Source organism: Oryx dammah, unplaced genomic scaffold (genome assembly GCF_014754425.2).
Source record: "Oryx dammah isolate SB20612 unplaced genomic scaffold, SCBI_Odam_1.1 HiC_scaffold_11175, whole genome shotgun sequence".
In the NCBI taxonomy this organism is placed as follows: Eukaryota; Metazoa; Chordata; class Mammalia; order Artiodactyla; family Bovidae; genus Oryx; species Oryx dammah.
In genome coordinates this window covers 492,396-517,038 of record NW_024080568.1, presented here as the reverse complement: position 1 = coordinate 517,038, position 24,643 = coordinate 492,396, and the positions used below count along the sequence as shown (strand labels likewise).

Below are 24,643 nucleotides of genomic sequence, written 5' to 3'. Positions count from 1 at the left end.
GAACTGGAAGAAACTCCCTCAACCAAATAAAGATTATGCCACAGACCCTTCAACTTTCCACATGCTCCCTGTTAGGAGATCTAGGTAACCATTAACCATTATTCTATTGTTTGTAAGTCATCTTCTTAAATGTAAAAGCTTGAAATGATACTGCCAATCAGTATCATTCAGGCTGAGGAGACTCTAAACTGCATATCCAGCTGGTACAATTCAGTTTAGTTCATTTCAATCGCTCAGTTGTGTCCAACTCTTTGCAACCCCATGAACCACAGCATGCCAGGCCTCCCTGTCCATCACCAACTCCCAAAGTCTACCCAAACCCATGTCCATTGAGTTGGTGATAGCATCCAACCATCTCATCCTTTGTCGTCCCCTTCTCCTCCTAAATCTTTCCCAGCATCACGGTCTTTTCAAATGAATCAGCTCTTCACATCAGGTGGCCAAAGTATTGGAGTTTCAGCTTCAAAACCAGCCCTTCCTATGAACAACCAGGATTGATCTCCTTTAGGATGGACAGCTTGGATATCCTTGCAGTCCAACGAACTCTCAAGAGTGTTCTCCAACATCAGAGTTCAAACACATCCACGGAAACACAAGCAGCTGACCAGGGTGCTTTAAAGAATGATGTTGATTTATGTGACAGTCAAGGTGAGGCTGAAAGCCACCATGCTTCTTGGGGGCCTTGCAGGCTGTCTTGGTGCTGTGTTTGCCTTGCCACCTGTCACCCTTAGTCCTCAGTAATAGCCTTGCTCAGTTTCTTTCCAGTCACTGGGAGATGGTGTGATCACTTCTGAAGATGGCATAGTACAAGAAAGCTGTGATTCTAAACTGGAGAAGCTGGTCTCCCATCTGAGTCTACAATGTGCCAGAGCCAGACAGCTGTGGAAAGAATTTTCAACACAAGACACAAGAGTATTTCAGAAATGAGTGAGTGTATTAAGAGCAAGCAGCACAGATAATGACGGCACAGCAAGTTCAGCAGACCAACCTCCTGATGGATCAGGGAGAGGCAACCCATTTGGTGGGGCAGAAGCCAGTTTTTATAGCCTTAAGACAAAATTCCTGCTGGACGGCGACATGGCTGATTGGTTAGGCTGCTATAAGGTGAGTAATACGGTAAATGAAAGTGTCAGTCATGTCTGACTCTGCGACCCCACAGAGTGCAGCCTGCCAGGCTCCTCTTTCCATGAAATTCTCCAGGCAAGAATACTGGAGTGGGTTGCCATTCCTTTCTCCAGAGGATCTTCCTGACATAGGAATTGAACCTGGGTGACATCCAATCCCATCACTTCATTGGAAAAAGGTGGGGAAACAGTGGAAACAGAGTCAGACTTTATTTTGGGGGGCTCCAAAATCACTGCAGATGGTGACTGCAGCCATGAAATTAAAAGACGCTTACTCCTTGGAAGAAAAGTTATGACCAACCTAGAAAACATATTCAAAAGCAGAGACATTACTTTGCCGACTAAGGTCCATCTAGTTAAGGCTATCGTTTTTCACGTATGGATGTGAGAGTTGGACTGTGAAGAAGGCTAAGCATCGAAGAATGGATGCATTTGAAATGTGGTGTTGGAGAAGACTCTTGAGAGTCCCTTGGACTGCAAGCAGATCCAACCAGACCATTTTGAAGGAGGTCAGCCATGGGATTTCTTTGGAAGGAATGATACTAAAGCTGAAACTCCAGTACTTTGGCCACCTCATGTGAACAGTTAACTCATTGGAAAAGACTTTCATGCTGGGAGGGATTAGGGACAGGAGGAGAAGGGGACAACAGAGGATGAGATGGCTGGATTGCATCACTGACTCGGTGGACATGAATCAGTGAATTCTGGGAGTTGGTGGTGGAGAGGGAGGCCTGGCATGCTGTGATTCATGTGTTTGCAAAGAGTTGGGCACAACTGAGCGACTGAAATGAACTGAACTGAACTGTCCTGCTTTGCAGGCAGATTCTTTCCCCCACTGAGCTACCTGAGATGGTGGGTATTTCTACCTACAATGAGGTCAGGGAGCCACCTAATTTAGATCAGGTAAGGGGTGAGGGGGTTCTTAGCAACAGTTGCTATGGGGCTCAGTCAGTTCCAAGATGACCTTGGTGCAGGGCTCCACCTCCGAGGCTTTGGTATAAGTCTCTACATCTGTGACCTTGTTGGCGGGCTCCATGGATCAAAGGTCCTGCATGCTGCAACTGAGACCTGGCATAGCCAGATGAATCAAAATTAAAATAAGAAAGAAAGAAATATGGACCCGTGGGACCTGTTTGGGATACTCTGGAAGTAGATGGAGCCAACCTTGGTGTCCGAACGGGTCCTCCTCTGGGGATTTGCTGATTGTCTTTGGTGCTGAAATTTGGGACCAATGGCCCCACTGAGCTCTGCAGTGTTTGTAGATCCTGAGGTCGCTTTCTTTTCTCCCACAATATGATCCCTACCAAAGGAAGTTGAGCAGGAGGGAGAATGCAGATGCTCATGGCAGAGGGGAAGGCACTTGACAAACAATTCAGATTGCTACCCACGTGGTCATCAGTGCTCCAGCTCTCTGACATCAGGACAAAGGCCAACAGTTTGGTTTATAATTATTCCCAATCAGAACATTTTCTTCTCAAAGGGTCACAGCTTGGGGGATTCCACAGGGAAGAAGCTGGTTTTTCAATTCAACTACAAACTCCAGATTCTTTCTACTCACTCGACCCAGCAGGCTCTTCACCCATAAGAGGCCAATGTAATGAGAACTGGATGCTGAGGCAGAGGCAGGGCTCTGGGGTTCTCTCACTCCAGGGTCTCTCACTGGCTTTCATTTCAGCAATGGCCTCAGGCAGGTTACTGCAGGGCCCTGTCCGTTCACTTCAGAATGACCCAGAGCTTTCCTGGCACAATTTGACTTCTTTTATTAGGCTGTTCCACAGTCTGGTGGATTTCATGATTAGAAAGTAATTTCATTTTCGTTGTCCTGCATACAGGGTCATCATTGTCATCTTCCTAAATTCCATATATATGTGTTAGGTATAGCGGACTTTTGGACTCAGAGGGAGAGGGTGTGATGATTTGGGAGAATGGCATTGAAACATGTATAATATCATGTAAGAATCGAAATGCCAGTCTATGTCTGATGCAGGATATGACACGCTTGGGGCTGATGCACGGGGATGACCCAGAGAGATGTTGTGGGGAGGGGGGTGGGAGAGGGGTTCATGTTTGGGAACGCATGTACACCTGTGGTGGATTCATGTCAATCTATGCCAAAACCAATACAGAATTGTAAAGTAAAAATTAAAAATAAATAAATTAATTAATTTAAAAAAAAAGAAAGTAATTTCATTCTCTAAAGTACGCTAAAGACCAGGCTACACGGGCAGAACCTCGTTTCAGTGGCTGCCACCTCCCAGCTGAGACTTAGAAAACAAAAGAATAATTTGGCATGATAATATGAGCAAATACATCTTCCATAAGGTCTGTCTTCATGCCTTATTCATTGCATTATCTCCTCTGCATATTGTTGACTTACTTGCATAAAGGATTTTGCTGTACAAAGTGGGAGAAAATATTTTCACACTTGCTTTGATCAGAAATCTGTGGAGTTAGTTAAAATATTCAGTGTATTCAACTGTGGTTAGCTTTGCTAAGGAAAGGAAAAGAAAATCAAATTATTAGCATAAATCAGGAGGCCTAAGTGCTGTCTTGAATATTTTCAGATGGATTTAGAAAGTAGTTTATATGTAAGAAGGTCAAAGATGCTGGGAACCTAAAGCATGTGAATTGTTCATTATTTTAGCAATATTCTAGTGTCATCTGACATCTAGATTATGTAAAACCCCAATTAGGTCACCATTACAATCATCTGTGCCATTAATTCATTATTATGAGTTAATTTGGATCTGGATCTTGGCTACATTATGAAATGTTTGGTCTTTGTTTTGCCTGAAGACTGTTTGGTGGTGATTCACATTACTTCCAGTTTTTGGTTTTGGGCAGCAGCTAATGTGACCTTCCCACCCCCCCCCATTAAAAGGCATAATCACTTAATTATAAAATTTGTAACTTCACATAATAGGTTGTGGCTTACAATTTTGGGAGGTGGGGAAGTGTTGCTGCCAGTGGTATGTCCACAACTGAATGATAATAAAATTACTTGTGTTTTAAAACACCTTGAAGCTTTGAGGATTTTATTTGCTAATTATATCAAGTCATTGTCCAGGGATGCATATGGTATCAGGGGAATTTATGCAAGTGAAAGAGTAGTTGGTAAACCGCTGGTAAATTATGGCTGGAAGAGAAACAAAAAAGACCTAAAATTGATAATATATATATATACACACATATGTGGCTTCATCAGGTGCCAGTCAGTTACAAATGACAGCAATAGTTGTCCAAGTGTAGTCATGAAATTAGTTTGATGTGGGAAGCTAATTATATACTGTATCTTGGGACATATTTGCTGGCCTGCAGGAGCTATGGTGAGCCCCCAGAAGAAAGCCTAGAGGAGTCTGCTGGGCAGGTTGTATATGAAAGCCAGTAATAAATACGTGAATAAATAAAAACTCATGATTTAAAAAATAGGATAAAATATAAACCTTTAATACAGGTGTAAAAAGTTCTTGATAGTTTTCATCCATTGCATCATTACTCTGTGAAATTGGAGGAGAAGGGGTCAACAGAGGATGAGATGGCTGGATGGCATCACCAACTCGATGGATGTGAGTTTGAATCAACTGCTGGAGTTGGTGATGGAGAGGGCTGCCTGGCGTGCTGCAAATCATGGGGTCACAAAGAGTCAGACATGACTGAGAGACTGAACTGAACTGATGTGTGGGCATGCTAAGTCTGACTTCAGCTGTGTCCACCTCTTTTCAAACACTGCCAGGCTCCTCTGTCCCTGAGATTCTCCAGACAAGAATACTGGAGTGGGTTTCCATGCCCTCCTCCAGGGGATCGTCCCAACCCAGGGTTCAAACCTGCCTCTCTTATGTCATATGCATTGGCAGGTGGGTACTTTACCACTGGCGCCAACCTGTAGAATCCAATGTTAAGTACACATAAGAGTGAAGGGCAAGGCTGAGTTTAGGAATTCAAGTACGGAATTGGTGAAAACCTTGAAGCATACGTTTTGTTTTCAGGCAGAGAAAAAGATCTATAAACCAGAAAGTGTTGATGAAATCAGTCGATCTATATGTGATGGGGGATAGGTAGGAAATATATTCATGACTTTTTATCCCAGTGTGGAGAGAGTGCCAGAAAAGATGAACTAGTGGGAATTATTTTTCAGCTTTAGCTCAGACAGACTTAGTAAAATGCTGGCTCTGACTGTTATGGCAGCCCGGGGAAGCTGGTGCATAACACAGTGAAATGATAAATCACCAGCCAAGAAAGTGGTGAATCCCAGCTGCTACAGCTGGAAAGCAGCAGTGTTTATACACGAGATGGAGAAAAGTGTCATGGAGGCAACCAAGTGCTTGGAAGAAATGGTGGAAACCTTCCAGATCATACAGAGGCTAGAGGAGTCCTTCTGCTTCATACTTTTGCAGTTGAGCAAAACCCTCTGAGTTCATGCAAAGAAAAACAAGGGGCCCTCCCCACTGCAGTCCATGGGGTTGCAAAGTGTTGGACACAACCCAACAACTGAATAACAACAACCTGTCTTCTGAAATCACTGTATCTGCTATATTTACTGAGATCCCTGTGCTATATGAACTGATGAACAGGAACAGCAGAAGCAAAGAAAGCAGGTGAAGAATCACTAATCTGTTAATTGGTTTAGCCAGAAACACTGAAACGCCTGAAAACTGAATGTACTGTACCCAGAGAAGCAAAATGTGGTGTATTTGATAACAGAAAGAAACCAATCTGGCTTAGATCAAGGGTTGGTTAACTTGTACCAAAGGGCAAGATTCCAAATATTTTCAGCTCTTTGAGGTGCACAGTCTGTTGTAAGGACTCCACTTGGCTGGTGTAATATAGAAAGCAGCCACAGAAACAATGAGGCAGATGAGCACAACTGCATTCCTGTAAAGCATGGTGCATGGACAGTCAGATTTAAATCACATTTTACTTTCATGGGTCATGATGATGGCTCAGCGCTAAAGAACCCCACTGCCAGTGCAGGAGATATAAGAGACATAGGTTCAATCCCAGGATTGGGACAATTCCGTGGAGTAGGGCATGGCAACCCACTCCAGTATTCTTGCCCAGAGAATCCTATGGACAGAGCAGCTTGGCGGACTACAGTCCATAGGGTTGTAAAGAGTCAAATGTGATTGAGCGACTTCCACCCACCTCTCCTCTCCTCTTCCACCCAAACTCTCCTGCTCTGAGCCACCACCATCTTTCTTCTGCAGCCCTCTGAACATTACTTTTATACATAGCAACCTTGGAAGAAAAGTATGACCAACCTAGGTAGCATATTCAAAAGCAGAGACATTACTTTGCCAAAAAGGTCCATCTAGTCAAGGCTATGGTTTTTCCAGTAGTCATATATGGATGTGAAAGTTGGACCGTGAAGAAAGCTGAGCACCGAAGAATTGATGCTTTTGAACTGTGGTGTTGGAGAAGACTCTTGAGAGTCCCTTGGTCTGCAAGGAGATCCAACCAGTTCATTCTAAAGGAGATCAGTCCTGGGTGTTCTTTGGAAGGAATGATGTTAAAGCTGAAACGAGTATCTTGGCCACCTCATGCGAAGAGTTGACTCATTGGAAAAGACTCTGATGCTGGGAGGGATTGGGGGCAGGAGGAGAAGGGGACGACAGAGAGTGAGATGGCTGGATGGCATCACTGATTCGATGGATGTGAGTTTGAGTAAACCCTGGGAGATGGTGATAGACAGGGAGGCCTGTCGTGCTGCAATTAATGGGATCACAAAGAGTCAGACACAATGAGTGACTGAACTGAACTGTAGTTAGAGGTGATTTTTTTTGTATGTGTGGGAAGTAAAAGGGATATAAAGAGGTCTGTAGATGAATAAGAACTGTGAGAAACAGAGGACCTGAAGCAGAACCAAGTGAAGTGAAGGTCGCTCAGTTGTGAACAACTCTCTGCAACTATACAGTCCATGGGATTCTCCAGGCCAGAATCCTGGAGTGGGTAACCTTTCCTTTCTCCATGGGAATCTTCCCAACCCAGGGATCAAACACAGGTCTCCCATTATGCAAGTGGATTCTTTACCACTGAACCACTGAGGAAGCCCAAAATTGAACAATTTATCCTGGGGCCACTGATGAGAATAGTGGAGTGGGTCGCCCTGCCCTCCTCCAGGGAAATTTTCCAGACCCATTGATTGAACCCAGGTCTCCTGTGTTGCAGGCAGATTCTTTACCAAACTGAGCTACCAGGGAAGCTGGAAGAAGGACCAGCTGGTCTGTTTATCAGTTACAGAAGACAGGAGGAGAAGAGAACCTTTCCTGAGTTAGGCAATCAAGCCTGGCTTGCTCGGTAAGAATTTTGTAAGAAAAATTCCCTGGGTTTCCAGGCTGCGTGGCATTGCTTGATGAAGTCTTCCCACTTGTAGGGGTCCAGCGGGTGAGGACAGTGGAGAGCGAGGCAGCATAGAAGGTTCTTAGTTGACTTGGAGGCAGAGAGAGAAGCCAGATTTTTGCAGATGCCTTTCGAAGGCCTTGGGGAGGCATTTTGTTGAAAAGCAAAATAGCATGACTTCACAGTGAGGGCCAGTCAGCCTACCCTGGAGCGATAACATTAATGCCTGGGGGGAGCTTTAAAGTTCAGGTTCTGATCCTGTAGTTCTGAGTGGGGCTGAGATCCTGCACTTGTTTTATTTAGTTTACTTTCTTTTATTTTTAGGCTTCCCTGGTGGCTTCGATAGTAAAGAATTTTGCCTGCAATATGGGAGACCTGGGTTTGATCCCTAGATTGAGGAGATCCCCTGGATGAGGGCCTGACAACCCATTCCAGTATTCTGGCCTTTGTTTTCTTTTCTTTCTTTCTTTCTTTCTTTTTTTTTTTTTTTTTTAATTTGAGGTGTCATTGACTTACAATCGTGTGCTACTTTCAGGTATTCTACACTGTGATTTAGTTATTTTAGCAGTCTATATAATACATTATAGGTTATTACAAGATAGTCAACATAGTTCCTTGTGCTATAGTGTGCTTTTTTTTTTTAATTAAAAAGAGTATATAAAAGAAATCTGAAGGATAGTGGATTTACAAATGTTGTAGCAGGGACCCAAGGGCTTCCATGGTTGTGCTAGTGGGAAAGAACGCACCTGACAATGCAGGAGATGTAAGAGGCATTAGTTCGATTCCTGGTTTGGGAAGATCCCCTGGAGTTGGGTCTGGCAACCCATTTCAGTATTCTTGCCTGGAGAATCCCATGGACAGAAGAGCGTGTCCCCCTGGACAGGGATACAGTCCTTAGGTAGTCACAAAACATCAAAGATGACTGAAGCAACTTAGCACACACACATAGAAGGGAGTGAATCTTTTTCTTTCTACATATCAAGTGTGGGATTTTAATTACTGTAGCAGGGATTTAACCTGCGCCCTTGGCAGTGAAAACACAAAGCCCTAACCACTGGACCTCCAGTGAATTCTGCTCTGTGTGCTGTAACTAAAAATCCTTGTTGTTTATCTATTTTAAGTGCGTGTGTGTGTGTGTGTGTGTGTGTGTGTGTAGTTTGTGCCTTTAATCCTGTGCCCAAACCTGCATTTTTAAGAGGCTCCTAGGTGATGCTGATTCTGCTGGTCTCTACAGAAAGCCAGGGACTAAGTTTTAAATCTTTTTTTTTTTTTTTAGGTGAAATTGACATAAGCTAATGATTTGAGGGTGAGCAATTATTTGGCCTTGAGTACATTCACAGCATTGTGCAAACTTGGAATTGTGCAAGGTTTAATACACTTACACGTTGTACATGTGTGTCAAGTCACCCAGGCAAGTCCTACTCTTTTCGACCCCATAGACTATAGTCCATCAGACTTCTCTGCGCATGGGATTCTCCAGGCAAGAATACTGGACTGGGTTGCCATTCCCTTCTCCAGGGGATCTTCCCCACCCGGGGATCAAACCTGCCTCTCTTAGGTCTCCTTCATTGGCAGGCGGTTTCCTTAATACTAGCGCCATCTGGGAAACCCAGGTACAAACCACTACATCTAAGTAGATCCAAAACATTTTCATCACCCCCAAATTAAACCCTGTACCCACTAGACAGTCACTGTCCTCTCCCCTTCCCTAAGCTTCTGGTTACAACCAGTCTGCTTTCTGTCCTCAAGGGTTTGCCCCTTCTGCATATTTCATCTAAATGGAACCATAGAACATTTGTCTTTTTACATCTGGTTCCTTCCACTTAGCACAATGTTTTCAGAGTTCATCTACATTGTGGCCTGTGACAGTATTTTTTTTTTAATGGCTGGATAATATTCTAGTGTATGTATAATGCACGATTTGTATATCCATTTATCTTTTAATGGGTATTTGAGTCATTTGCACCTTTTGACAGTTTTGATTAGTGCTGCTCTAAATGTGTGCAAAAATGGCTCATATTTCTTTGCTTAGAGAGTCATTGTTTCTGCAAGTTACAAGTTTGTTTGGGAGTAACTGACTGGAGGAGACTTATCCAAGGTTTGACACGTTACTATTCCAATTCAAAAATGAGTTTTAAGAACAGATCTCCAGATGTTCTAAATTGCTTTATGTGATGAACAATCTGCTTTGGAAAACAACAACAAACTTTCCAGTTATTTATTCAGGAACCCTGGGGTTTCAGGCACAAAAGGGATGGTGAACAGAGATGTGTGTAATGTCACAGGAGATCAAGAGAGATTTCTTCTCAGAATTCTTTCAAAGATTCCCCTGGCTTCAGAGCCACCTGCCTTTGTGACCCACGGTGGAGCTGACTGCATGGCCATGAAAAGTACAGTTTGAAGAGCCTCTCTCTTCCCCTCTGACTTCCCAGATAGCTCCATGATAAAGAACCCCTTTTCCAGTGCAGGATATACCAGATTCGATCCCTGGATCAGGAAGATCTCCTGGAGGAGGTTGTGGCAACCCACTCCAGTATTCTTGCCTGGAGAATCTCATGGACAGAGGAGCCTGGTGGGCTGCAGTCCAGGGGGTCGCATAGAGTTAAAATCACGTGGATGGTCGGCCACACTGAAATGGAACATAAACACACACCTGTCATCTTGGGACCCAGAGAGGCATCAGTGCTTTTCTGGAAGTTCGGTGCATGTGTCTGTCTTACAGTCATTACTGTCTTTTTCAAGCAACAGGGCTAATCTGCTCTGAGATATCATCAGGCCTCATCAGCTAAGGTCTGAAAGAGATGCAGTGTTGGGTGATGCTCACCCCAGACTGAACCCTGTGATTAAGATTTATCCCTGATTTTCTGCAGAGCCTCGGTTCCCATCTGGCCCAGAATTGGCCCCATATGGCAGGGCTTGTCGGTAGGGCTTGTGGGAGTGTGTGCACTCCTCTGCTGTGGTTGTAGGCAGTGTCGGGAGGGTGTACAGATACTGAAAGCCCATCCAGGATGTTGTGATGAGGCGGCTTATCCAGCAAATGGCACTGAGAGGAATCTTCAAGGGACTTCCCTGGTTTCCCAGTGGTTAAGGCTCTAAGTTTCCAATGCTGGGGACAAGGAGTGGATTCAATCTCTGGTTAGGGAACAGATCCCATGTGCTTTGTGGTCCAGCCAGAAAAGAAAATAATTGAAAAAAGGGGGGGATGGGTGGGATTTTGGAGATGAAATGTGGAGTGTAGTCGAGTCAGAATCAGGGAGCTTGAGACCAGAGGGTAAAGGAGGCTGAGCTTGGATATGGAACACTTGCACCAGGACCAATTAATTCGTATGCTTTGTCCTTGCAGCTTCCTGGCTGGAAGGCCCTTGGATAGCAAGGCTGGAAATGCTGTATTCTTACTATATGGACATGATCAAGTGAGTAGAGACGGTTGACTGTACACATGGAGATATTTGGATGCTGTACTTAGCATTTCATGGAAGCATTCCAAGTCTTCCATTTAGAGACCTGGGGAAGTCATTTCAAGCCAGATGGATTTGGGCATATACCTTCTTGATTTGGGGCTTCCCTGGTGGCTCAGCAGTAAAGAACATGCTGGCCAATGCAGGATACCCAGATTCAATGCCTGGGTTGGGAAGATCCCCTGGAAAAGGAAATGGTAGCCTACCCCAGTGTTTTTGCCTGGAAAAGCCCATGGACAGAGGAGCCTGGTGGCCTACAGTCCCAGGGTCCCAAAAGAGTCAGACATGTCTTAGCTACTAAACCACCACCATCACCACATTCTTGGTTGAACAACTTGGGTTCATCATGCTTCCTTACAGGAGAGCATTTAAGTCAGGAGTAATGAGAACCATTACAAAAATGAGTGGTCTGAGTTCTCCTTGATGCTGGCAAGGCTGAGGTTTACGTTTGGAAAGTGTGTGGTTGCCTGTCTTAAGTGTAGCCCATCAGGCTCCTCTGTCTCCTGAATTGCAGGCAGATCTGTTACCAGCTAAGCTACCAGGGAAGCCCAAGAATAAAGGAGTGGTTAACCTATCGCTTCTCCAGCGGATCTTTTCAATCCAGGAATCAAATTGGGGTCTCCTGCATTGCAGGTAGATTCTTTACCAACTGAACTATTGACTACATTTGTTGATTTTAAAAATATATTTATTTTTAATGGTAGGATAATTGCTTTACAGTGTTGGATTGGTTTCTGCCAAACATCGACATGAATCAGCTGTAGGGATACTTATGTCCCTTCCTTCTCAAACCTTTCTCATGCCTTTCTCCCTATCTCATCCTTCTAGGTTGTCTCAGAGCCCCAGTTTGAGTTCCCTGAGTGAAGTCAAGTGAAGCCGTTCAGTCGTGTCCAACTCTTTTTGACCCCATAGACTGTAGCCACTTCCTCCCCCACCCCCGGCTCCTCTGTCCATGGGATTTTTCTAGGCCAGCATACTGGAGTGGGTGTCCATTCCCTTCTCCAGAGGATCTTCCTGACCCAGGGATTGAACCCAGGTCTCCTGCATCACAGGTAGATGCTTTATCATCTGTATGAGTTACCCCAGTTACACAGCAAATTCCCGTGGGCTCTCTACTTGACAGGTGGTGATGTAAGTTTCCATGTTAGTCTCCCCATACATCCCACCCTTTCCAATCTAGCCAGGACTTCCTGCAGTGCATGGTTATGGGTCTCCTCTTTGACAGCACAGCTGCATGGTTGTTTTGCTCTAGTCTTCAGTGGCTCCCAGTTCACACATCTCAGGACGGTACCCCCATGGCCCCCCACCCTTGCAGCAACCCCAACCCCACCCCCAGCTCCTGATGGGGCCTGGGGCTGGGGTGATGCTGGTGAGCTTGCTCTCTTCTGCCCCGGCTTTAGCAGACTCCCCTTTCACTCACCTCTAGCATGAACACATGCAGGGCATCCATCTCTGCCTCATTTCCCCAGTTACAGGTAATTAGCTCTTGGCTTCTCCATGCTAGAGCTGGAAATTGCATCCCCACATCTGCCTTGTTATGAAACCATGCAGCTGCCACTACATGAAACATCTTCTAGATGGGATTTGCTCTCAAGTTATCTGGATGTGTGGGGAGGAGGCAGCAAACCCAACCATTAGGGGTGGGATATCTATCTATTGTGGAGAAATAAACTGCATGGCTGAAAAATGGTAACCGGTAAAGCCACAAATTCAATATATCTTGATACAAGAAGCAGGATTAGGGAGTAAGTGTTTCTCTTTTGAACTCTCCTTTCAGAGGTGGGGTGAGCCATGTAAATTTTCATAGAAGTGATTTGTATATTTTATGATTTCCTCTCCTGACGCTTTGTGCTTTCCAGCTTTCCAAGAGACAGGCTATTTGCCTTCTATTACTGGCTTATTTAAACCTGTGCAATTCAGATATGATTCTTTAAAAAATAAATAAAACAAACCAGTTTGTCACACATCCAGGGTCTCATTCTGGCAAGGGTCTTTGGTGTATAGAACTCTACTAAGATTCCAAACACTAAGATCTGGAAAGGACTAGCTGTCTGCAGGCCATAAAGATTTTGTCTCTCATGTTTCCAGACATGAAATCCAGACTTTATACGAGGTTGATTAGTACCTCGGTACCAAGGTCTGGAGTAGGTTCTGATCCCAGCAGAGGTGGAGGGTAAGGGGGGCCGGGCATCCTAGCATAATCCAGTCTGTCCCCATGTTCACTTTCCCTTCCACAAGTGACTTCCCTGTCCCCTCTCCAGTCCACACCTGTCTCCCAACCACCTCTCCACTTGCCAGATTAAAAAATAAAAATTAAGTGTACATTGATAAATGATGGATTCAACCTTTATAGACATATATAAAATTATATGTGTTAAAAAAAAAAAAAACGTTTTATTTTATATTGGAATATAGCTGACGAACAAGCTTCCCTGGTGGCACTAGTGATAAAGAACCTGCCTGCTGATGCAGATCTTTCTTGAGTAGGAAAGATCTCCTGGAGGAGGGCATGGCAACTCACACTCTCAGTATTCTTGCCTGGAGAATCCCCACAGACACAGGAGCCTGTTGGGCTCTGGTCCATAGGGTCACAAAGAGTCAGACATGGCTTAATCGACAGCGTGAACACATGTATGGCTGCTTAATGATGTTGTGACAATTTCAGGTGAATGGTGAAGGGACTCAACCATACGTATACATGTATCCCTTCTCCCCCAAACTCCCCTCCCATCCAGGCTGCCATATGACACTGAATGGGATTAGTGTGATCTAATGAGGGCTCAATCACAGAGTTCCCTGTGCTGGACAACAGGTCCTTTTAGGTTCTCCATGTTAAATAGAGCAGTGTGACTATGTCTATCCCAAACTCCCTAACTATCGCTTCCCTCATCCTTCCCCCTGGTGACCATAATGTTGTTACAGGGTATTGAGCAGAGGTCCATGTAAGGTCGAACAGGTCCTTGTTGGTTATTCCTTTGAAATACAACAGTCTGTCCATGTCCATCCCAAACCCCCTAAGTCTCTCTCCCTCCTTCCGGTATACTTTAGTTTTTAGAACAGTTTTAAGTTCACGGCAGCAGTAAACAGAAGCTACAGAGATTTCCCATACAGTCCTTGCTCCCCCTATAGCCTGCCCCTTTGTCAACTCCTCCCATCAGAGAGGTGCATTTGTTCCAGTTGATGAGCCTACAGTGACACGTCATTATCACTGAAAGTCCATACTACCTTAGGGTTCACTCTTGGCATAATATGTTCTTTATGTTTGCACAAATGTATAATGACAGGCATCCACAAATATTGTATCATACAGACAGATTTCATTGCCCTAAAAATCCTCTGTGCTCTGCCAGTTCCTTCCTCTCCACATGCAACCACTATTAATGTTTCCCCTTTTGCAGAATGGTGTATAGTTGAAATGATACCGTATGTAGTGTTCATAGACTGGCTTCTTTCATGTTGCAATATGCATCTAAGTTTCCTCCACATCTTTGTATGGCTTGATAACTCATTTGTTTTGGCCTCTGAGTAATATTCCATTGCCTATATGTACCATGGCTTATGTGTCCATTCTCCTACTCAACAGGGCTTCCCAGGTGGCTCAGTGGTAAAGAATCCACTTGCCAATGCAGGTGCTCCAGGAAATGGGGGTTTGATCCCAGACTTTGGAAGATCCACTGGAGGAGGGCCTGGCAACCCACTCCAGTATTATTGCCTGAAGTATTCCATGGACAAAGGAGCCTGGTGGGCCTACAGTGCAAGGGGTCACCAAGAGTCAGATGCAACTGAAGGAGAATGCACACACATATGTGTTAAAGGACATCTTGGTTGCTTCAAAATTTTGGCAGTTAAGAATAAAACTAGTCCAAGGGGTAAAGGGGAGAGGATGTGATGAACTTGGAGACTGGAACTCACACATAGACACTTGTGATACTGTTAATAAAATAGGTAAGTGAGGAGAAATGATTGTGTGCTTAGGGAACTCCACTCTGTGTTCCTTGGTTACATGAATGGAAGGAAATTATATATATATATCAGTTCAGTTCAGCTGCTCAGTCATGTCTGACTCTTTGTGACTCCATTAACCACAGCACCCCAGGACTCTCTGTCCATCTCCAACTCCTGGAGTTTACTCAAACTCACGTCTTTCAAGTCGGTGATGCCATCCAGCCATCTCATCCTCTGTTATCTCCTTCTCCTCCTGCCTTCAATCTTTCCCAGCATCAGAGTCCTTTCCAGTGAGTCAGCTCTTCACATCAGGGGGCCAAAGGATGAGTGCTTCAGCTTCAGCATCAATTCTTCCAAAGAATATTCAGGATCAGTTTCCTTTAGGATGCATATATGTGTATGTATGTATAGCTTATTCCATATATGAAGATGGCACCACCCTTATGGCAGAAAGTGAAGAGGAAAAAGCCTCTTAAAGAAAGTGAAAGAGGAGAGTGAAAAAGTTGGCTTAAAGGTCAACATGCAGAAAATGAAGATCATGGCATCTGCTCCCTTCACTTCATGGGAAATAGATGGGGGAATTGTGGAAACAGTGTCAGACTTTATTTTGGGGGACTCCAAAATCACTGCAGATAGTGATTGTAACCATGAAATTAAAAGTCACTCCTTCCAAGGAAAGTTATGACCAACCTAGATAACATATTCAAAAGCAGAGACATTACTTGACCAACAAAGGTCCCTCTAGTCAAGGCTATGGTTTTTCCAGTGGTGATGTATGGATGTGAGAGTTGGACTCTGAAGAAAGCTGAGTGCTGAACAATTGATGCTTTTGAATTGTGGTGTTGAAGAAAAATTTTGAGAGTCCCTTGGACTGCAAAGAGTTCCAATCAGTCCATTCTAAAAGAGATCAGCCCTGGGATTTCTTTGGAAGGAATGATGCTAAAGCTTAAACTCCAGTACTTTGGCCACCTCATGCGAAGAGTTGACTCATTGGAAAAGACTCTGACGCTGGGAGGGATTGGGAGAAGGAGGAGAAGGGGATGACAGAGGATGAGATAGCAGGATGGCATCACCAACTTGTGGACGTGAGTGTGAGTGAACTGATAGTTGGTGATGGACAGGGTGGCCTGACATGCTATAATTAATGGGGTTGCAAAGAGTCTGGACACAACTGGGTGACTGAAGTGACTGGTAGCTTACTCACTTTGCCATTCAGCACAAACTAACATAACAGTGTAAAACAACTATTCTCCAATAAAAAATTGTTTCTAAAAGGCTCCAAAATTTATGGTTAGTAATGGAATAGACTTTTCTATTCTTGAGGAAGACTTAAAGAAATCTTTTTTTTTCTCACTATTCTCACTCACTGCTGTTTGCCAAGATTACCTGTCCTTTAGGATGAGTCATTGAGAAATGATGGTTTAATAGACTCTCGTTGCCACATCTGAAGTAACCGTGATTCCTAATTTTATTGAGAAGGGAAATTAAGTACATAAGCTTATGAAAGTTAAAAAATGATATAGCTTTTCTTAATATAAATTCATTTATTTTATTTATTTATTTATTTAACTTTACAATTCTGTATTAGTTTTGCCATACATTGACATGAATCCATCACGGAATTGGAGGTTAATTACTTTACAATATTGTATTGGTTTTGCCATACAGAATGGCACTGAATATAGCTTTTTATATATACTATAAACATCCATGTGAACGGTTTTGTATAGACAATTTTTCCACTCATTTGACCAACACTAGGGAGCACAACTAACGGATCCTTTCCCTTCATATATTTTTGTATCTTACAGAAGACTGAGGATTTAGCTGTGGACCCATTACAGTGTAAAGAAAGGATAGTCTAATGAGAAAACTTGTGAACTGACTAGTGGTGTTGGAGGTGCCAGGGATAAGAGATATGTCTGGTCCCTTTGACGCCATTCCTGGGTACTGCTAAGACACTGTATGAGTGGATAAAACTGGCCCATGGACAACAGTTGCCTTCAAAGGATAAGCTACTTATGAATTAAATGTGGTTTCATCACAAGCTTGCTGAAAAAGAGTGTTTCTAGTCTCCACCTCTGAAACTTTGCCCTGCCATTCTTGGGCTTTGTTCAGTGCATTTTATGTGAAGTACCCCAGGCTGTATGCTTATGGAATGGCAATTGCATACTTGTAGGTCTTATTCTCTGGGTACAACTGAGTGACTAAGCACAGGGTGCTTGGCCTTGCCTTGTACATAAAGTTAACTTTTCTTGCTCGTGTTTGGGTCAGAGGGGAAAGTTTGTCTCAATGGAGGTGTGATACTCTATGGACAACCACTGAGCCCCTTTTCTGCTCATCTGAGTAGTGTTGTCAGTTTATTTTTTGACTCTATTACTCTAAATGTTTTCAATGAAAAAACAATCTTTTTTAGTACTTGTGATTTTTTTTTTTAATTTTACAGCTATGTTTACTTGAGCATAACCAAAACCATGCAGTAGGATGATCACCCAGTTTGCATAAAGATAACCTAACCACAGACCAGTTAGCATGTGATCATGGAAAAAGCAAGAGAGTTCCAGAAAAAAAAAATCTGTTTCTGCTTTATTGATTGTACCAAAGCCTTTGACTGTGTGGATCACAAGAAACTGTGGAAAATTCTGAAAGAGATGGGAATACCAAACCACCTGACCTGCCTCTTGAGAAATCTGTATGCAGGCCAAGAAGCAACAGTTAGAACTGGACATGGAACAACAGACTGGTTCCAAATAGGAAAAGGAGTACGTCAAGGCTGTATATTGTCACCCTGCTTATTTAACTTACATGCAGAGTACATAATGAGAAACGCTGGATTGGAAGAAACACAAGCTGGAATCAAGATTGCCAGGAAAAATATCAATAACCTCAGATATGCAGATGACATCATCCTTATGGCAGAAAGTGAAGAGGAGCTAAAAAGTCTCTTGATGAAAGTGAAATCGGAGAGTGAAAATGTTGGCTTAAATCTCAACATTCAGAAAACAAAGATCATGACATCCGGTACCATCACTCCAGGGGAAATAGATGGAGAAACTGTGGAAACAGTGTTAGACTTTATTTTTGGGGGCTCCAAAATCACTGCAGATGGTGACTGCAACCATGAAATTAAAAGGCGTTTACTCCTTGGAAGAAAAGTTATGACTAACCTAGATAGCATAGTCAAAAGCAGAGACATTACTTTGCCGACTAAGGTCCGTCTAGTCAAGGCTATGGTTTTTCCAGTAGTCATGTATGGATGTGAGAGTTGGACTGTGAAGAAGGCTGAGCACTGAATAATTGATGCTTTTGAACTGTCATATTGGAGAAGACTCTTGAGATTCCCTTCATCTGCAAGGACATCCAACCAGTCCATTCTGAAGGAGATCAACCCTGGGATTTTTTGGAAGGAATGATGCTAAAGATGAAACTCCAGTACTTTGGCCACCTCATGCGAAGAGTTGACTCATTGGAAAAGACTCTGATGCTGGGAGGGATTGGGGGCAGGAGAAGAAGTGTACGACCAAGGATGAGATGGCTGGATGGCATCACGTACTGGATGAATGTGAGTCTGAGTCAACTCCGGCAGTTGGTGATGGACAAGGAGGCCTGGAGTGCTGCGATTCATGAGGTTGCAAAGAGTCAGACACGACTGAGAGACTAAACTGAACTGACTGAACTGATGCAGTGTCTAGCCTGTATGTTTCCTGTTGGCCAGGGTTCTTCTCAAGAGAGGAATGTGATGAAGGTGAGACTTAAATTGAAGATCTCATTTTCCCCGCATCTTCTCACTTTGCTAATAAAGATCCATAAAGTCAAAACTATGGTTTGTCCACTCGTCACATATGAATGTGAGAGTTAGACCACAAAGAAGGCTGAGCTCTTAATAGTGGACATTTTTGGACTATGGTGCTGAAGAAGACTCTTGGGAGTCTCTTGGGCTGCAAGGAAATCCAACCAGTCCATCCTAAAGGAAATCAATGCTGAATATTGATTGGAAGAACTGATGTTGAAGCTGAAACTCCAATCTTTTGGCCGGGAAAGATTGAGGGCAGGAGGAGAAGGGGATGATAGAGGATGAGATGGTTGAGTGGCATCAGTGAGTCAATGGATATGAGTTTGAGTAAACTCCAGGAGTTGGCAATGGACAGGCAGGCCTGGTGTGCTGCAGTCCATGGAGTCACAAAGAGTCCTACACATCTTAGCAACTGAACAACAACGTTTTTGCCAGAACTCTTCCAGAGTCCAAACTAGCTCTGTTTGCTGCACAGCAGGCCAATAAAATGTGAGAAGAGGTGTTGAAGCAAAAAATAATGACTTTTTCTGGAAAGTGTGGACTCTGAGGAGGTGGCAGACTAATGTGCTAGAACACCATCTTGCCAAGTCAGGATTCAGGCTTCTTTTAAACTAAAAGGGGAGGGGCTTTGGCTGCTTGCCACTTCTTGGTGTCAAAATCTTTGAATCCTGCAGCTGTCCACGTAAGCCACCATATGATGGTACAGTAAACATTCAGTAAGATAAGTTTTGGACTTCCCTGCTGGTACAGTGGTGAAGAATCTGCCTGCCAATAAAGGGAATATGGGATGATTGCTGGGCTGGGAAGTTTGCACATGCTGAAGACCAACTAAGCCTGAAAGTGAAAGTGTTAGCCACTCAGTTGTGTCAGACTTTATGTGACCCTATGGACTGTAGCCCACAAGACTCTTCTATCCATGAGATTCTCCAGGCAAGAATACTGGAGCAGGATGTCATTTCCCACTCCAGGCGATCTTTCCAACCCAGGGATTGAAACCCCTTCTCTTGCATCTCCTGCTTTGGCAGGTAGGTTCTTTAGCAGCTGAGCCACAAGGAAAGCCAACCTGAGACCTGTGCAAGGTTAAAAAAACAACAAACAAACAAACAATCAAAAAAATGTTGCCAGAGAAACTGCTGAGCCTAGGCTCTTTAGCATGAGAGTCACAACTGCTGAGCTCATGTACTTTGACTAGAAAAGTCTGTGGGCCCGGGAACCCATACTCCACAACAAGAGAAGCCACCTTAATGAGAAGCACATCACACCTAGGGTAGCCTCCACTTTTGCAACTAGAGGAAAGCTGACTCACAGTAATGCAGACCCAACACAACCACAAAAAATAAGGGGAAAAAATGGTCTACTTTATCATTGGGCTTCACTAGTGGCTTGCTAGTAAAGAAGCCACCTGCAGGAGATGCAGTTTTAATCATTGGGTTGGGAAGATGTCTGGGAGGAGGACATGGCAACCCACTCCAGTCTCCTTGCCTGGAGAATCCATCCTATGGACAGAGGAACCTGGCGAGCTACAGTCCATAGGATCACAAAGAATAAAACTGAACAACTAAAGAAGGACGATTTTGTCATGAAGGCAATTTCCCACCATTGTTTTAGCAGATTTGGGTGTCTAATATCCCCTTTGCCTTCACAGGGAAAGGCTGAGGTCAGGAGTAAGTCAACATTCTTTTGTAAAGGGCCACAGGGAACGTATCTGCAGCTTCTTGGTTCTACCGTGTGAGTGTGAAAGCCGGCATGGACCAGTTAATGGCTCTGGCTGTATTTCAATAAAATTTCATTGCAAAGGATGGCCCTGGGTTAGTCCTGAATGCCATTGTCTCACTCCCCCTGGTTTGAAGTGGAAGTGAAAGTGAAAGTCACTCCACTGTGTCCGACTCTTTGTGACTCCACGGACTATACAGTCCATGGAATTCTCTAAGTCTGAATACTAGAGTGGATAGCCTTTCCCTTCTCCAGGGGATCTTCCCAACACAGGTATTGAACCCAGGTCTACTGCATTGCAGGCAGATTCTTTGCCAGCTAAGCCACCAGGCAAGCCCAAGAATACTGGAATGGGTAGTCTATTCCTTTTCCAGGGGATCTTCTCAACCTAGGAATTGAACCCAAGTCTCCCACATTGCAGGAGGATTCTTTACCAGAAGAGCCACAAGGGAAACCCTCCTCCAGTTCAGTCTGCATAGAGATCACCTAGGGAACTTGTTAAAATAAAACTTACATTTCAATAGACCAGAGATGAGGAAGAGGTTCGGTGCTCCTAAGAAGCTTCCTAAGAAGCATCCAGGAGATGATGGTGCCACTGCCTCTGAAAACATGCATCAAGGACTGAAGCTTTTGATAACACCCGCTTTTTGTAAATAAAATTGGCAGTTGCAAGGAACCAGCAGAGATTGATGATGGTTCCATTGAGCTGTGCATTTTGACAGGGCCTGAAAAGCTGTAACTAAACTCAGAAGAAGACTGTGGGAATGGTGCTTTAGTTAGAAGTGTCTTCTAACGAAACCAAACCCGCAAATACAGGGTATGTCCTCTGAGCTTTATGAAACCATACTGGAAGAACTGCAGTCATTAAAAGGGAGCCTGGTTTTCCATGAATCTCTCCTTAACCTCCCAACACCTGGGGACAATGCAGATGTACTTATCAAATTGTGGTGTGACTTAAAGACAGGATCTTACCAGGAAAAAGATGTTGGGTCAGAATTTTCCTACATGTGGGAGGGCTGACAGTCCTGCAGGTAGTTCAGAGTTGACCTCTTCATAATGATGACTTTTCCAAATACTGAAGCTCAAAGACGAAGGACTAATTGCTCTCAGATTTGGGAAAGATTAAAAAAAGAAAAAAAAAAAAAAGCTTGCCAAAGCAAGAAACAGACATCTGAAACTATCTTTAAGAGGATAAGCTTTTTCTAGTGTCTTCCTCTAAGCCCCACGCTGTGTGACTTGCATTCTGACCATTCCACACTTGATGCTTCAGTGTGGTTCATCTCAATGGAATCACCACCAGCCTTCCCCAGCCCCCTTCTTCCCCACCCTGCCCCCCAACTTCCATCTCTACTTAGTTCCACTAATTCTTTCCATATGGAAATGCTGCTGCTCCTGTTAAGTCGCTTATTGTGTCTGACTCTGCACGACCCCATAGATGGCAGCCCACCAGGATACCCTATCCCTGGGATTCTCCAGGCAAGAACACTGGAGTGGGTTGACACTGCTCCAATGCATGAGAGTAAAAAGTGGAAGTGAAGTCGCTTAGTCTGTCTGACTATATGAGACCCCATGGACTGCAGCCCACCAGGCCCCTCCATCCACGGGATCTTTCAGGCAAGAGTACTAGAGTGGGGTGCCAAATGGGATGTTGCAGAATTCGAGAGGACCAATCCCCTCCCCATTGCCCCAACCTCCCTTTTTCTGGTGTATTGTTGGAATCCATTCCATGTGTATAACTTATTTAGCCTTTTTTTTTTTTTTAATGACATGTAGTTGAGGGGGTCTAGGATTATTTTAAGTTTCAAGTTTTAAACAGCACAGGCAACTTTGACCCTCTTGGAGGATTTGCTACTATGGGGCACTCTCTGGGGATATGCAGGTAGGGATCAGGTTTCCGCCTGTCGTTTCAGAGACCCCTCTCAAGGGGAAAAAATAAAAAGAAACACTTTATGTTTGGTGACTGTTGGTGCAAGGAAGATGTTTTGGCTGACCTTTCTTCTGCTGTGTTTTTATGAAAGGGACCTGGTGTGAAATTTCTGACTGTGGCTCCTTCTAGCTCTGGGTCCCTTTGGAGGAAGTGTGTCCCCAGGGTTAGACTCAAAGAAGTGTCTCAGCTGGGTCTCCCTCTCATCCTGATGTCTCTGTGTAGATGTTTTCACATTTTGTAGAACACATGTAAAAGGCTCAACCTGACACATGTCGGGTTGATGTTGGTGATTGCAATGCCACGACCTCAGCAATGCCTGGAAATTGACACGTTGCCTTCACCTTGTACTTCTGAGAATGAAGAAGCACCGAGTGGGTCAGCAAAATTCTCACCAAAGAGAGAGGAGTGCTGTGAGATCCCTTTCCCCACCCCCTGAAAGAGCAGAGGTGGCTGTTTATCTGTGACTTTCCCTGCAAAGTTCATTCCATACACTGGAGTCAAGGTCATTTTCTTCCAGCTGTAGTCTGTCACAAGCAAGCCCTCCCTGTCCTTCACCGTCTCCTGGACTTTGCTCAAACTCATGTCCATCGAGTTAATGATGCCATCCAAACATCTCATCCTCTGTTGACCCCTTCTCCTGCCTTCAGTCTTTCCCAGCATCAGGGTTTTTCCAGTGAATTGGCTGTTCACATCAAGCGGCCAAAGGATTGAAGTTTCAGCTTCAGCATCAGTCCTTCCAATGAATATTCAGGACTGGTTTCCTTTAGAATTGACTGGTTGGATCTCCTTGAAGTCCAAGGGACTCTCAAGAGTCTTCTCCAACACCACAGTTCAAAAGCATTAAATCTTTGGCACTTAGCCTTTTTTATGGTCCAACTTTCACATCTGTACATTACTACAGGTTAGGGGGAGTACTCATAAAATAGCTTGTGTATGAAAATTTTATGCTCTTGAAATAATTCCCTAATATTTGTTTAATCTTGGCTCCACCACCAACATCTTAGTATTGGTTTCAGATTTTAAAATATCTGAGTGGTTCTTTTGAGAAAGAACATATACATAGAAACACCTGTCATGCATCTAGGTTCACTTAAACAGCAACCATTGGTTATAAGCCATATGGAACTCATCATAGATGAGAAATCTTCATCAAGATTTCTCCTGGTGAAGAGGAGAAAAAAATTGCATGAAGGTATCTGCTTCCTTTGAACTTTTGCTGTTTATGGTGATGCCATTTCTTGAATGTATCATTTCTGTGGTAGACTGTATGGATTAGAACCACGCAGGCTAACTCATTGTTCCAGGTACATGTGGGAAATGCATGCAGATGCGCAAATCCATTTAATAATGAGTTTTGACACCTTCTGAGAAACTGAGGAGCTGTTCTAGGCGACTGTACACCTAGCTGTACTAGAAGCAGGTGAAGGACCAGCTACTAGGACATCCTAGGAGGAGCATACTCCTTGGGTCTGGCGGGCGGATGTCACTATGTGTGTATATATATCCCACAATAGGAAGAGTGGATGACACATAGAATCACACTACCTGATGGCATTGAGACTTCTCCCAGATGGCCCCAAAGGACAGGACTGGCCACATTCTGTCAATTCTAAAATGTACATTTTGGTAGGATTTCATATTCTGAAATCAGGATGCTTCCTATATTTGGCCACATCTCATAATTGCTGGCATTTTTTTTTTTTGCTTAAATGTTTGTCTTGTGCTTTAAAACCTGTAATGTTTGGTGACATGTGGCAGATTTGGGCTCCTGAAATTAGAACGCTGGATCACTCAGTCATGATCAGGGAGCTGAGGTCACACTTCCTTTGCAGCTGGAAAACAAACAAACAAACAAACAAAAATAAATAAACCAAAGTATAAAACAGAAGCAGTATTGTAACAAATTCAATAGTCCACAACAGAAAACAAAATCCTAAAAAGATAATAAAATGGATGCCATAAACTGAATTACTTCTGGCATCTGGAATTAAAAGGCCAGAGAGGGAAAAAGAGATGAAACATTTGTGCTTTTGCCAACTGTCATGTCTGCTCATAGGAGAGAGAAAAGGTCAGATCCTTTACTCTAAAGCTGTGCTTGTGAAGAAGAGTTCCCAGGCAGTACCAGCATCTCAACATTCAGAAAACTAAGATCATGGATTCTGGTCCCATCACTTCATGGCAAATAGATGGGGAAGTGGTGGAAACAGTGGAAGATTTTGTTTTGGGGGGCTTCAAAATTACAGCAGATGGTGGCTGTAGCCACGAAATTAAAAGATGTTTATTCTTTGGAAGGAAAGTTGTGACCAACCTAGACAGCACATTAAAAATCAGAGACATGACTTTGTCA

At 43.8% G+C, this 24,643-nt stretch overlaps 1 pseudogene; it reads left to right on the top strand.

Moving 5' to 3' along the window:
• Positions 1 to 1,077: 1,077 nt before the first annotated feature.
• The window catches only part of LOC120860746, a 199,443-nt pseudogene continuing 175,877 nt past the window's right edge, over positions 1,078 to 24,643 (top strand).